General features: G+C 42.1%; 1 pseudogene; it reads left to right on the top strand.

The window, feature by feature from the left end:
• Window positions 1-3,384: 3,384 nt before the first annotated feature.
• Window positions 3,385-8,333, top strand: LOC117522505 (annotated as a pseudogene).
• The last annotated feature ends 4,050 nt before the right edge of the window (window positions 8,334-12,383 follow it).

A 12,383-nucleotide genomic window follows, 5' to 3' on the forward strand; every position in this document is an offset into this window, starting at 1 on the left:
GTCCCAGAAAACAAAGAGACCAGATAGACGGAGACAAGAAGAAGAGTGTCTCTCCCTTATTTAGCAGGAGTAGGGGAAAAACTACAGAGGATTGTCAGACAGCACAAATCCCAGTTTACTTTAAACCGGTTAACACCTTGAGACAGAAATTAGTTCACCCTAAGGACAGGTTCCCTAGTTACAAACAGAGCAATGTAGTGTATTATATCAGATGTCAGGAAAACTGTAATGAACACTACATAGGTGAGACTAAGCAACCTTTTAACAAGAGGCTATACCAGCACCGCAGAGAGGTCACCAGTGGACCTCAGTCTGCAGTTAATCTCCACCTGAAAGACACTCACCACACGTTTGAGGACAAGGAAGTCAAAATCTTAGCCAGAGAGAAGAAATGGTTTGAGAGAGGTGTCAAGGAAGTATTCTTTGTAAAACAGTTGAACCCAGCCTAACCAGGGGTGGGTCTCAGACACACTTTGTCCCCTGTTTACAATGGGGTACTCGGGTCAAAGCAGTTTGTCTTTTGTTTGTGGTAATGAGTCATTCACGTCGTCAGGAGAGTCGTCAAGGGAGCCATCAGGGGAGGCTTCCATCCCATCATTAGGAGAGTGCTAACTAGAGCACAATAGGTGCTAATTAGAGCTATTGTTTAGTCACTAGCCTATAGCCGTCGGCCTCTTGGTAGGAGGGGTCTGGTTAGGTTAAAAAAAACTCTAGCTTTTGTTTGCTTCTGGTTTATTCTTCTCTACAAGAGTCAAGACAGAAGTCAGACTACCAGAGCAAGAATTTTAGCTGAGGAAGCTTCTGTGATTTGAAGCAAACGTCTGCACGTCAAGCAACCCAGTCCAGTCGAAGATTCAAGCTTCTCTACTATGTTCTCCCCACGTTTGCGTGGATTCCCTCAGGGTGCTCTGGCTTCCTCCCACATCCAAAGACATGCAGGTTAGGTGATTTGGAAACTTTAAATTGTCCGTAGGTGTGCGTACGGGGTGAATTTGTTTGTCTATATGTGGCTAATCCCGTATCTCATGTTTGCACATTTATTTACTGTAGAATATTGGTAACTGTATGCACATATTGTTAATTTTTTTTGTGCTGTTTGTAACACTTGCTTTGACACTTTAAACGTGTTCCCATATCAATAATCTTTCAAAATTCCATTGAAATGAGACAGATGGGGAGAGAGCCAGAGAGAGCTGTCTTTTCTCTATAAAATCTATGCTTTTTTCCCAGACCTGCCATTTTTCGTCAATCAAGATTTGATTGTTTTAATTTTTTTTCACAGGAGCGCCCCAAAAATTGCATACAAGTACATGTGCCATTTTGAAGGAGTGCATTTCCAAATGCCACAAGAAACCACCACCAAAAAAAAAAGTACTGAATTCTTTGACCAAAACCTAGCCTTGCATCCTTTTGTAGCTGAACTTTCAGCTCTTCTTTTTAAGAAAATCCTGCTGTATACCACTTCATCATGAAGCTGTATAACTGGGGATACAAAATGTCCTCATAAAATCAACAATAATGATAATATTAAAACAAACAAAGCTCTGGTATCAAGATAGTATCTGCACATATCCAAATTCAGGTATCAGGATTGGAGCGGAAGTGAAAAAATGTGGATCGGTGCATCTCTAGCTGTGATAGGCTCCAGCCCCCCGCGACCCAATCTTGGATAAGCAGTTGAAGATGTGAGTGTGAGAGAGAGAGAGTAGAATTTGGTGCAGACGTTGTATATGGGAGATGGGAATGGTGTGCAGTTTTTTTGATGGACGAAGGAAACCACCGTAAGAGGGAAAACGTCCAAACTCCACACAAAAACAAACCGCATGTCTGGGTTTATTATTTATTTTATTTTAATCATTTTATGTCATGACCTATGATTGTCATTCTACAGCAGCCTTGCAGCACAGTGCACACCTGATCCCGTGACATCTCAGAAGTTAAGTAGAATAGGTCCTGATTAGTACTTGCCTAGGAGACTGCTCCGGAGCTTGTTTTCTCCACATAGAACTGGAATAGACACTGCCCCAGGTAAAAATCTGCATGTCAGTGCATTCTGGGAAAAAGGTCAACATGCCCCTGTTATGTGATTGCAGCACTCTGCAATTTTATCTGGTGTGTGTTTAAGGTGATTTACTGGTGTTAATGGTTCCCAGATAGCATGGTTTCCTGCAGAATGTGCATCTTATACAAGCAAACTGGGAAAAAAAACTGGCTATTTACTCGTGGATGTCAAGTGTCTGCTTCTCCGTTTATGTCCAGACTCCTCATAATCACACTCCCCAAGACCCACATATCTGCCCCTCTGCCTGCTCTATGAATGCTATGAACTCTTTCTTGTTTTTGTTGTGTGCATGTAGTCCTTTCCGAGATAACATTTCTTGCAGTTGTTTCCTGGTTAACTTTGATAGCGGTACATCGGAAGCTATGTTGGATTCTGTGTGTCAACGAGTTGCACAGATGAGGCACAAATTTTTACCCATAGGCGGCCAGCACACGTAACTCAGGCAGCCTCCATTGTCAGGACGGGCATGTCGTATAAAACATACCCCAAAGTGGATCTGCTGTTGTGATCAGGGCCAGCAAAAAAAAAAAAAAGTCAGGTGTTACACTAAATGTGAGGATTTGTTGCTGTCTTTTGCGTTTGAAAACAGTTTGTCAACCAAAAAATGCTTCCTTCCAAATAATTTTTAAAAATAAAGAAAATCAACAATAAAATCAGTAGTTGGAGCGTTAATTTTTAATTCATTCGATATATGTAACACTATTTTTCCCACTTTTTTAAGCCACAGTTGCACCATTCTCACCTTATTTATAAGTGCGATTGTTATTTAACCTCAGATGATTAAATTATTGAATCTTTCTGTCCTGACTCAGACTGTGACAGGATGACCATGAGTACAGATGGCTGTATTAATTTCACACGCCATGCAGGTGATGTTCTGCCTCAACTTCAACCGCCTACGCAGCAGAACATCCTGACAGATGTCACCGTTCAGGTGGTACGGACAACATTTCCATGCTCACAAGACCATTCTGGTGGCCTGCAGGTATGATGATGATGCTTGACAGGACATCTGCAGGGCTAGCACATACTGTTGTTTGTGTGGTGGTGTTGTTTAATTCTCATAAGTGTTATGAATGGATGGTTGTACTGGTGCCCTGCCATACCCCCTCTTACATATGAAAGTTATCTTAGACTGTCTTTGGATGACGTGATTATTGTCCCTAATAAATAATTTGAAACACTTCCTCTATTTTTACTCTTCTTTTTAGTGGCTTCTTTTATTCTGATTCATGAACCAGAGAATCTGAACCTCTGTACCATCAAATTAGATGACAAAGTGGACCCAGTGGGTTTCTCCATCCTCCTGGATTTATGTAACCTCCTGTCTGAACCTTGATGACCGTGTGATACTGGCCACACTGAACACGGCGTTTTTTCCTTCAGATGGAGCACATTGTCAACACCTGCCATCGGTTCATCAAATTAAGGTAAATAAAGATGAGAAAAGGCAGTATTATCTAAGTAAATCTAGATGGTTTCTGAGTAGGAGTTTTTCTGCTACTTCATGTTTTTACAGGAATCAGAGTCCACAGATTGAAGTTGTGCATAACAACACGTCGTATCTGGATGAGGAATTGCCTGCTGATGGAAAGGAAGCAGTCTTGATGCACAACTGTAGGTTGAGTGCACCTCCTCTGCAGGAATGCAGAGAGTACATCCCCAGTTTATTCAGCGATATCACACCTCCGGCTCCTGTCAGATCTACAGGAACTCAACATCTCTGAGAAGCTGGATAGTTCCCATAAATCCAGCTTGAGTGGAGAGGCTTTACCTCAGAAACCATGTTCACAGGTTCCCAGCACCTGCTTGGCTCACAGTGAGTCTGCCACCATCACCTCCCACCCAATGGCATCTCATCTCAGGCTCCCCACCATCACCGGAAGTACCAGAAAGCCACAGCTCCCTTCAAAGAACAGAGGAAGATGGCGTTTCAACACCCACAAACAAGCTGCATAAGGTTGTCCTCAGGACTTGGTAAAGGTGTTATTTGTAGTCCTCAAAGCCCCTTTAGATCTGACTGCCAACCCAAACTCTCCCACTGAGTCAAGCAGCAGCAAAAATGCCAACCTGATACTGACACAGCCTTCTGAGTGCTCCAAAGATGCCAGGGCTCGCAACTGGAAGAAGTACAAATTCATCGTTATGAACCAAACTAATGACAAACTAGAGGAGGAGGATCAGGGAGGCCCATGCTGAAGCTAGAGTGTCACCTCCTGTGAGCCCGTGCAGGACAGGTGAAGCAGGCAATGTGGACCAAGAGGGAGAGGGAGCAAGGTGAACAGAGAGAGGAAGTTCTCACATCTGTGACTGTGGACTGTAACGGCAATGGTATCAGGTGAAAACAAATCAGAGATTTATGGTGAAACTGTCTTAGATTTTAATTAAAGATGATTGTAATACGGTGTTCTTTGCTTTACATAGCCATAGCAGCAGCTCCTCGTGTGGCTGTGATAGTCCTCAGTGCCTGGAGGTGGGTCACCTTTCTCCTGACTCTTACTGCAGAGATGATACAACCAACCTCCACTCGCACTGTTCCACCTCCGGCTGTGGTGGGTTTCCTCCATGCACATTGCATTTCCAGAAAATGTTCTTATCAGGAAAATGCACAGTCTCTCAATTTACACAGATTTTACTGTTCCTTTAGAAAACACCTACTTCTGCAGTGGCTCCAAATTCCAGAGGAAGACTTGCAGAAATCTCACGTGGACCATGTTCACAGTGATAAGCCCTATAAGTGTGACTGCTGTCAGGCTGCTTTCCGCTACAAGGGAAACTTGGCGAGCCACAAGACTGTTCATACAGGTGAAAATTTATATCTTATCAGGGGTGTAACAAAAGAGTCAGTGCACAGTGTAACGTGATACATGAAACACATCTCTGGGTTTGATACACTTGTAGTATTTTGGGTTTAGGAATAGAGCTGTGTCTTTTGAATTCCATAAAAACAGTCTGCTGTGGTAGTTGACAATATAGTGTTTATGATCATCTACTTTACTGTATGATCAAAAAAAAAAAGCTGAGACCTTCAATTCCAGAGTCAAACAAGGATGTCATCACCCCAATACGTATTGCTTTCTTCACTTCGGCCATCATGTACACCATTAAACTGGCAATCACTCGAAGTGAAGGGCAGATACTCACCTGTTTAAGCTCAGTTGTCTTATAGTACAGCATCAAATGTGACTCCCCTCTATTATCCCTTAGCAAAGAAGTCCTTCAGTCCATTGTCTACACATTTAGAGAAAATTGGCATCTCCATTATCCTGAACAAAACTAAGATACATCACCCGTTACAAAGCCAGGTACTCAAATTGTACAGATTTGGCTATTGGAGGTTATTTCTCCACTACTGCTGCTGACATTAATGGTGAAATACATTGTCTTAAATGTGTGACTGCTGCTTTAGGATGCCTAAGATTACAAGTTTTTCAGAATGGACCTTTATATAGTTTGGAACCCTGGATCATGTACAGTTGACACCTTAGTAAGTCCTACCTAGCTTTTGAGGCTCGTTGATGTCTGGGCAAATCCCCAGAGACTGTAGCATGAAGCAAATGAGAATGGGACACCAGTCCATCACAGGTTATTTCCCAGATTAAGGCCAGTACCTACAGTGCATTCGGAAAGTACTCACAGCACTTCACTTTTCCCACATTTTGTTACATTACAGCCTTATTCCAAAATGGAGTAAATGTTTTTTTTCCTCAAAATTCTACTCATTACACCAGAGATGTTCAATGGGATTCAGGTCTGGTCTCTGGCTGGGCCACTCAAGGACATTCACAGAGTTCTCCTGAAGCCACTCCTTTGATATCTTGGCTGTGTGCTTTGGGTCATTGTCCTGCTGAAAGATGAACCGTCACCCCAGTCTGAGCTCAAGAGCGCTCTGGAGCAGGTTTTCATCCAGTATGTCTCTGTACATTCCTGCATTCATCTTTGCCTCAATCCTGACTAGTCTCCCAGTTCCTGCTGCTGAAAAACATCCCCACAGCATGATGCCGCCACCATGCTTCACTGTAGGGATGGTGCCTGGTTTCCTTTAAACATGACGCCTGGCATTCACACCAAAGAGTTCAGTCTTTGTCTCATCAGACCAGAGAATTTTGTTTCTCATGGTCTGAGAGTCCTTCAGGTGTCTTTTGGCAAACTCCAGGCGGACTGCTATGTGCCTTTTACAAAGGAGTGGCTTCTGTCTGGCCACTCTACCATACAGGCCTGATTGGTGGATTGTTGCAGAGATGGTTGTTCTCCTCTCTCCACAGAGGAATACTGGAGCTCTGACAGAGTGGCCATCAGGTTCTTAGTCATCTCCCTGACTAAGGCTCTTCTCCCCCAGTCATTCAGTTTAGACAGGCAGCCAGCTGTAGAAAGATTGGTGGATACCATCTTCTTCCATTTATGGATGATGGAGGCCACTGTGCTCATTGGGACCTTCAAAGCAGCAGAAATGTTTCTGTACCCTTTCCCAGATTTATGCCTCAAGGCAATCCTGTCTTGGAGGTCTACAGATAATTACTTAGACTTCATGCTTGGTTTGTGCTCTGACATGCACTGTCAACTGTGGGACCTTATATGTAGACAGGTGTGTGCCTTTCCCAAATCATGTCCAATCAACTGAATTTACTCCAGATGACTCAAATTAGGCTGTAGAAACGTATCAGGAGATCAGTGGAAACAGGATGCACCTGAGCTCAATTTTGAGCTTCAAGGCTGCAAATACTTATGTACATATGATTTCTTAGGGTTTTTTATTTTTAATAAATTTGTTAAAATTGGGAAAAAAAAAACTTTGCTCAGTAAAGCGCTGTGAATACTTTCTGGATGCACTGTATTTACAATTGGGTGTGGACTGGGACAGCGCAGAAGTACTGTCTGTCCAAGGACACAGGTAGCACAGTTGAGAATCAAATCCAGGTCTCCATATTGGTAGCCCAATCCCAGGTGGTTAAAGTTGTCAGTGATCATCCATGCGAGTAGCCTTTCACTGATAGGATACCTTCTTCAAATGGATAGCCAGCACCACTTACGTGTTGCCATAAATGGCTTCATTTACAATCACCTCAAGGAAAGAAAACTTTCGAAAGGGAGACGAACGACATGCCATGTTGTTACATTTTGTCATACGTAGTAGTTTAAGTAGTTCGTCTCTTTGACTTCTCAGATGTGGCTGCTTCATTTTTACCGCTTCTCTGTTTCCAGGGGCAAAACCATACCACTGTACCATCTGTGGTGCTCAGTTCAACCGACCAGCCAACCTCAAGACTCACATCCGCATCCACTCAGGAGAGAAGCCGTACAAGTGTGAGGCTTGTGGTTCCAGATTTGTGCAGGTGATGAAGCTGAACTGTACAAAGCTGTGTAATCTATACGCTGACTGGCCAAAGATGGGTTGGCATATATTATCTTTTCAATTCTTCTAGGTGGCCCATCTGCGTGCACACATGTTAATACACACGGGGGAAAAGCCGTACCCTTGTGAGGTCTGTGGAACACACTTTCGCCACCTGCAGGACACTTAAGAGTCACATGCGCATCCACACCGGAGAGAAGCCTTATCATGTAAGCACAGTTGTCCCTTTGCGCTCCTGATTTAGTCTGTTGGCTGAATGAGGGTAATCCCTTTATCACTGTGGTCCAAGGGCCTATCAATAGTTATAAGTAACTAAGTTTTAATCCTAGAGAGCTGTAAACCGCGGCTTAGCGGCAAGGCAGTGTGAGCCATCTGTTAACAGTGGCTCTAAATAAATATTTTTCTTTTTCCAGTGTGAAAAATGTGACCTCCACTCAGACACAAGAGTCAGCTACGTCTCCATCTCCGACAGAAACACGGCACAGTCACCAACACCAAGGCTCAGTATCACAGGACTTGCAAAAACCTCATCCACCAGCTTTTTAAACTCAGACTGAGCTACAGCCCTTTTATGATTTTCTTTTTAAACACCTGTCTCTGTTCTCAAAACATTTTGAAATGTAGAAATCAAAACATGAATCTCTTACACCTCTGTTCTCTAAGCATTTGCAGATGATGCACATTACTTTATGTAAGATCTGTGGTATGTCAAATTGAAAAGGTTTGTGTTTTTGTTGTAAAATGTGTATCAACAGAATGTATATTCTGAATGTGAATTGAGGCAGGTATTTCTCTTGGGTTTCAATTACATTAACAGAATGCCTGCACTGAAGGAAATTCTCATTCTGATTGAGAATTAACTTTCTACTTTGCGTGATGGATACTAATATGAATTGGCCAGTATTGTGGGTGATTATGTAATAATTTTAACACTTTGTTATTGTAAATAAGATTTTTAGCTCACCATGTGCTTGTAGAGACTTAACATATTTACCCTAAATGTCTTACATCTGGTATTCTTAACCAATGTAAATGACAGGCTTTTGGGGTGGGGGGAATCTATGTGAAATGTTGTGGTACATGTTGTATATATTTTCAGTTGTTTTTGTAAAGAACGTCCATGTACAGCTATGCTCAGACTCAAATATTTTTAAATTGTTGAGGTGCTGGGATGACACCCAGCACTTGCTGGATTTATTTTCTTTTTCTTTGCTGTGTTCTGTTATGGTTTGGTGCCGCAGATGACTCAAGGGGTTGTCAAGATGGATTGTATTGTATCGATCTGTATGTATTACTAACACACCTACAAAAGCAGCGTATTCACAGTGCCTTACACTATTCCATTGGCTTTCTTCTTATACTGCGTATGTGTGACAGTACTTAACAATCTACGCAAGAGATACTTTCACCGTGTTGTATATTGCTACATTGTCGTGTGTACGCGTGTCAGGTACTAATGTTGAAGCTGATTATCTGTTCAGCTTTTAAAATATGAATTGATCAGGCATCAAGCTAAATGCAAGAAAATGCTCAGGCATATTAGTAACATGCAATTGTCTTTGTAATTGCAGAGTGTGTGTGTATAGTATATGTAAGAAATATATACATGTAAATTTTCATCTTTGAGAAGGTTTGAGACACATTCTTGATGTCTGATATGAGGTCTCTTTTTTAATGCATGGGTACTACTGCAATGACTGTCCCAAATGAATGGGAGACTAAGTTAAGGAGTATCACTTGCATCATGACGGAGCGTCAGCTTTGATATTTTGGCCACGTGTCGCATTTCTGTGGGTGTGATCCAGCACACAGGTACCTTAGTGCTGAGGACCGCTGTGGCTGGATATGACCAAGGGGATGCCCGTTTCATCTACGTAGCTCCAACAGATGGTCATACTTACAGACCTAACATGAGGTTTAAGCAATGGCCTTGTTCAACCTAGCATCATTTTAATTGCATTTATAGTATGCACAAGAAGCTGCAGTTGAATTAACAAATGCAGATACAGGATTTTCATAAAAACATCAAATCTAGGCTCGAGTCTTCTGGCAACCTGAAACTTCATGCCTTCTTTTGAACAAACTCCTTCTTTCCCACCACAAAGCTACAAATTCATGGTGAAGCCTCGATGCGAGACAAAAGTTGCACTATATGATGTGGTTCCTTCAACGACAGCTGGAGAAACCTCTAGCACCTTCAGAGTAGTCATGAGTGTCTAGCTGGCTTCCCTCTCCTCCTTGCACAACTGGCTTTTGAAAAGTGTTCAGCCCATGCGTCGACCATACTTTGTATTTAATGACTGATGTTCATGTTCAGACATGTTCAGTGGCTTGCAAATGATCATGCATCAATTTTCTGACCTGTCTAAAGAAAATTGGCTGTAAAAGTGATCCTTATATTCAATTTGACCAGTTACCAGTTAAAATAAAATATGCCTGTAATATCTAAATGTATTTTTGTTGGCCCCTTTAAATTGAAAGCTGAAAGTCTGCACTGCAAGCATGTAGCTCAGCTGACTCAGATCAATTGTGCTGGAGTAAAGAAGCAAAGTTACACACACACACCAAATAAATCATCACTTTCCAAACATTTATGGGGTTGACGTTCAGACTGGTTTTCATCCTCATGAAGGCTGATTCATTCTCCATCGCTGGGTAGGCAAAGATTGGTTTTGTTTTATTGCTCTGAATTTAAATGGAAATAAAAGAACAATGAAATTCGACTAAATTGACAGATTTGTCCAGGACTTATTAAAGGCTGCCCCCTGCTTGCAATTTTCATTAAGAGAGCCCCCTAGATAAACCAAAAGTTTAGGTGGGGAACACGCATAAGTACTGTATTCTAGTAAAATACAGTGCATATTCAGAAAGTATTCATAGCGTTATGGTCTTATGCCAAAACGGATGAAATTCATTTTTTCCTCAAAATTTTACACACAATACCCCATAATGATAATGTGGAGAAAAAGTTTATTTTGAGATTTTTGCAATTTTATTTAAAAAAAAAAAAATCACGTACATTAGTATTCACAGCATTTGCAGTGTTTCCACTGATCATCCCTGAGATGTTTCTACAGCTTAATTGGAGTCCTCCTGGGGTAAATTCAGCTGATTAGACATGATTTGTAAAGGCACAGACCTGTCTACATATAAGGTCCCACAGTTGACAGTGCATGTCAGAGCACAAAGTAAGCATGATTTAATTTAACCATGTTAGTCCTACTGAGATCAAAATCTCTTTTGGAAGGGAGACCTGGACAATTATAAAGTTTCCGATTCACCTAACCTACATGTTTTTGAATGTGGGAGGAAACCGGAGTACTCAGAGGAAACCTACACAAACAAGGGGAGAACATACAAACTCGACACAGAAAGGCCACATGTGGGAATCAATCCCATGACTTATTTGCTGTGAGGCAGCAGTGTATCCACTAACCCACCATGCTGCCAAAGATGTCAAAGTAATTGTCTTTAGCCTTCTGAGACAGGATTGTCTTGAAGCACAAATCTGTGAAAGAAAACAGAAACATTTCTGCTGCTTTGAAGGTCCCAATGAGCACAGTGTCCTCCATCATCCATAAATAGAATAAGTTTGGATTCACCAGGACTCTTCCTAGAGCTGGCCATCCATCTAAACTGAGTGATCTGGGGAGAAGGGCCTTAGTGTCTTTTTGGCACCTGAAGGACTCTCAGACCATGAGAAACAAAATTCTCTTGTCTGATGAGACAAAGATTGAACTCTTTGATGTGAATGCCAGGTGTCATGTTTGGAAGAAACCAGGCACCATCCCTACAGTGAAGCATGGTGGTGGCAGCATCATGCTGTGGGGATGTTTTTCCAGTGGCAGGAACTGGGAGACGGATTGAGGGAAAGATGAATGCAGCAATGTACAGAGACATCCTGGATGAAAACCTGCTCCAGAGCGCTCTTGACCTCAGACTGGGGTGACGGTTCATCTTTCAGCAGGACAATGACCCTAAGCACACAGGCAAGATATCAAAGGACTGGCTTCAGGACAACTCTGTGAATGTCCTTGAGTGGCCCAGCCAGAGCCCAGACCTGAACATCTCTGGAGAGATCTGAAAATGTCTGTGCACCGATGCTCCCCATCCAACTTGTTGGAGCTTGAAAGGTGCTGCAAAGAGGAATGGACAAAACTGCCAAAAGATAAGTGCACCAAGCCTGTGTCATCATATTCAACAAAGGCTGTAACTGCTGCTAAAGGTGCATCAAAGTATTGAGAAAAAGGTGTGAATACTTACGTACATGTGATTTCTTAGTTTTTAAATAAAAAAAATTAATTTACTCCATTAAGTGAAGTGCTGTGAACGCTTTCCAAATGCACTGTAAATTCAAGAATGATGAATGTGTACTTCTCTTTAAAACAACAAAAAAAAACTACACATGCAGACCATTTTGCAAAGGCACCCCAGGTGCACACGTTTGTCAAATGATTTTAACTTGAAATCAGGAAAGTCGTCTTAACATCATTCTTGGTGTCCATCATAATCAGTCACTGAAAGTGTACTGTGAGGACCAGATCTGTACAACCTGCTCAATCCAATCTGCACATGCACACAATTATTGTATAAGCATGAAAGATTTGACAGCAGTTTACAGTGAGTCTGATGTCAAGAAATATTAAGACCACTTAGTACTAGTTATTGCTGATCCAAAACCATCTGTCTGCGCACACACAGAGCAAATCTGGTACTGACAGGTACAGCTAACTAGTGCTCATCCCTATGTTCTACACATTAATGTGGTAGATAATGGGGCAATGGCAAAGGCTCCTATGTCCCCTGCTCTATAATGCACATAATGTGTACCTGGAAAAGGTAAAAGTCCTCTACCGTGGGAGAAAAAAACAAGACCAAAACCACACCTCCTGCCCCTTACTCCTGTACCCCAGAGGTATGGGAACCGTGCATACAGAAGTTACATGATGAGTTGGGTCCCCTTTCGCG

Source organism: Thalassophryne amazonica, chromosome 12 (genome assembly GCF_902500255.1).
Source record: "Thalassophryne amazonica chromosome 12, fThaAma1.1, whole genome shotgun sequence".
Classification (NCBI taxonomy): Eukaryota; Metazoa; Chordata; class Actinopteri; order Batrachoidiformes; family Batrachoididae; genus Thalassophryne; species Thalassophryne amazonica.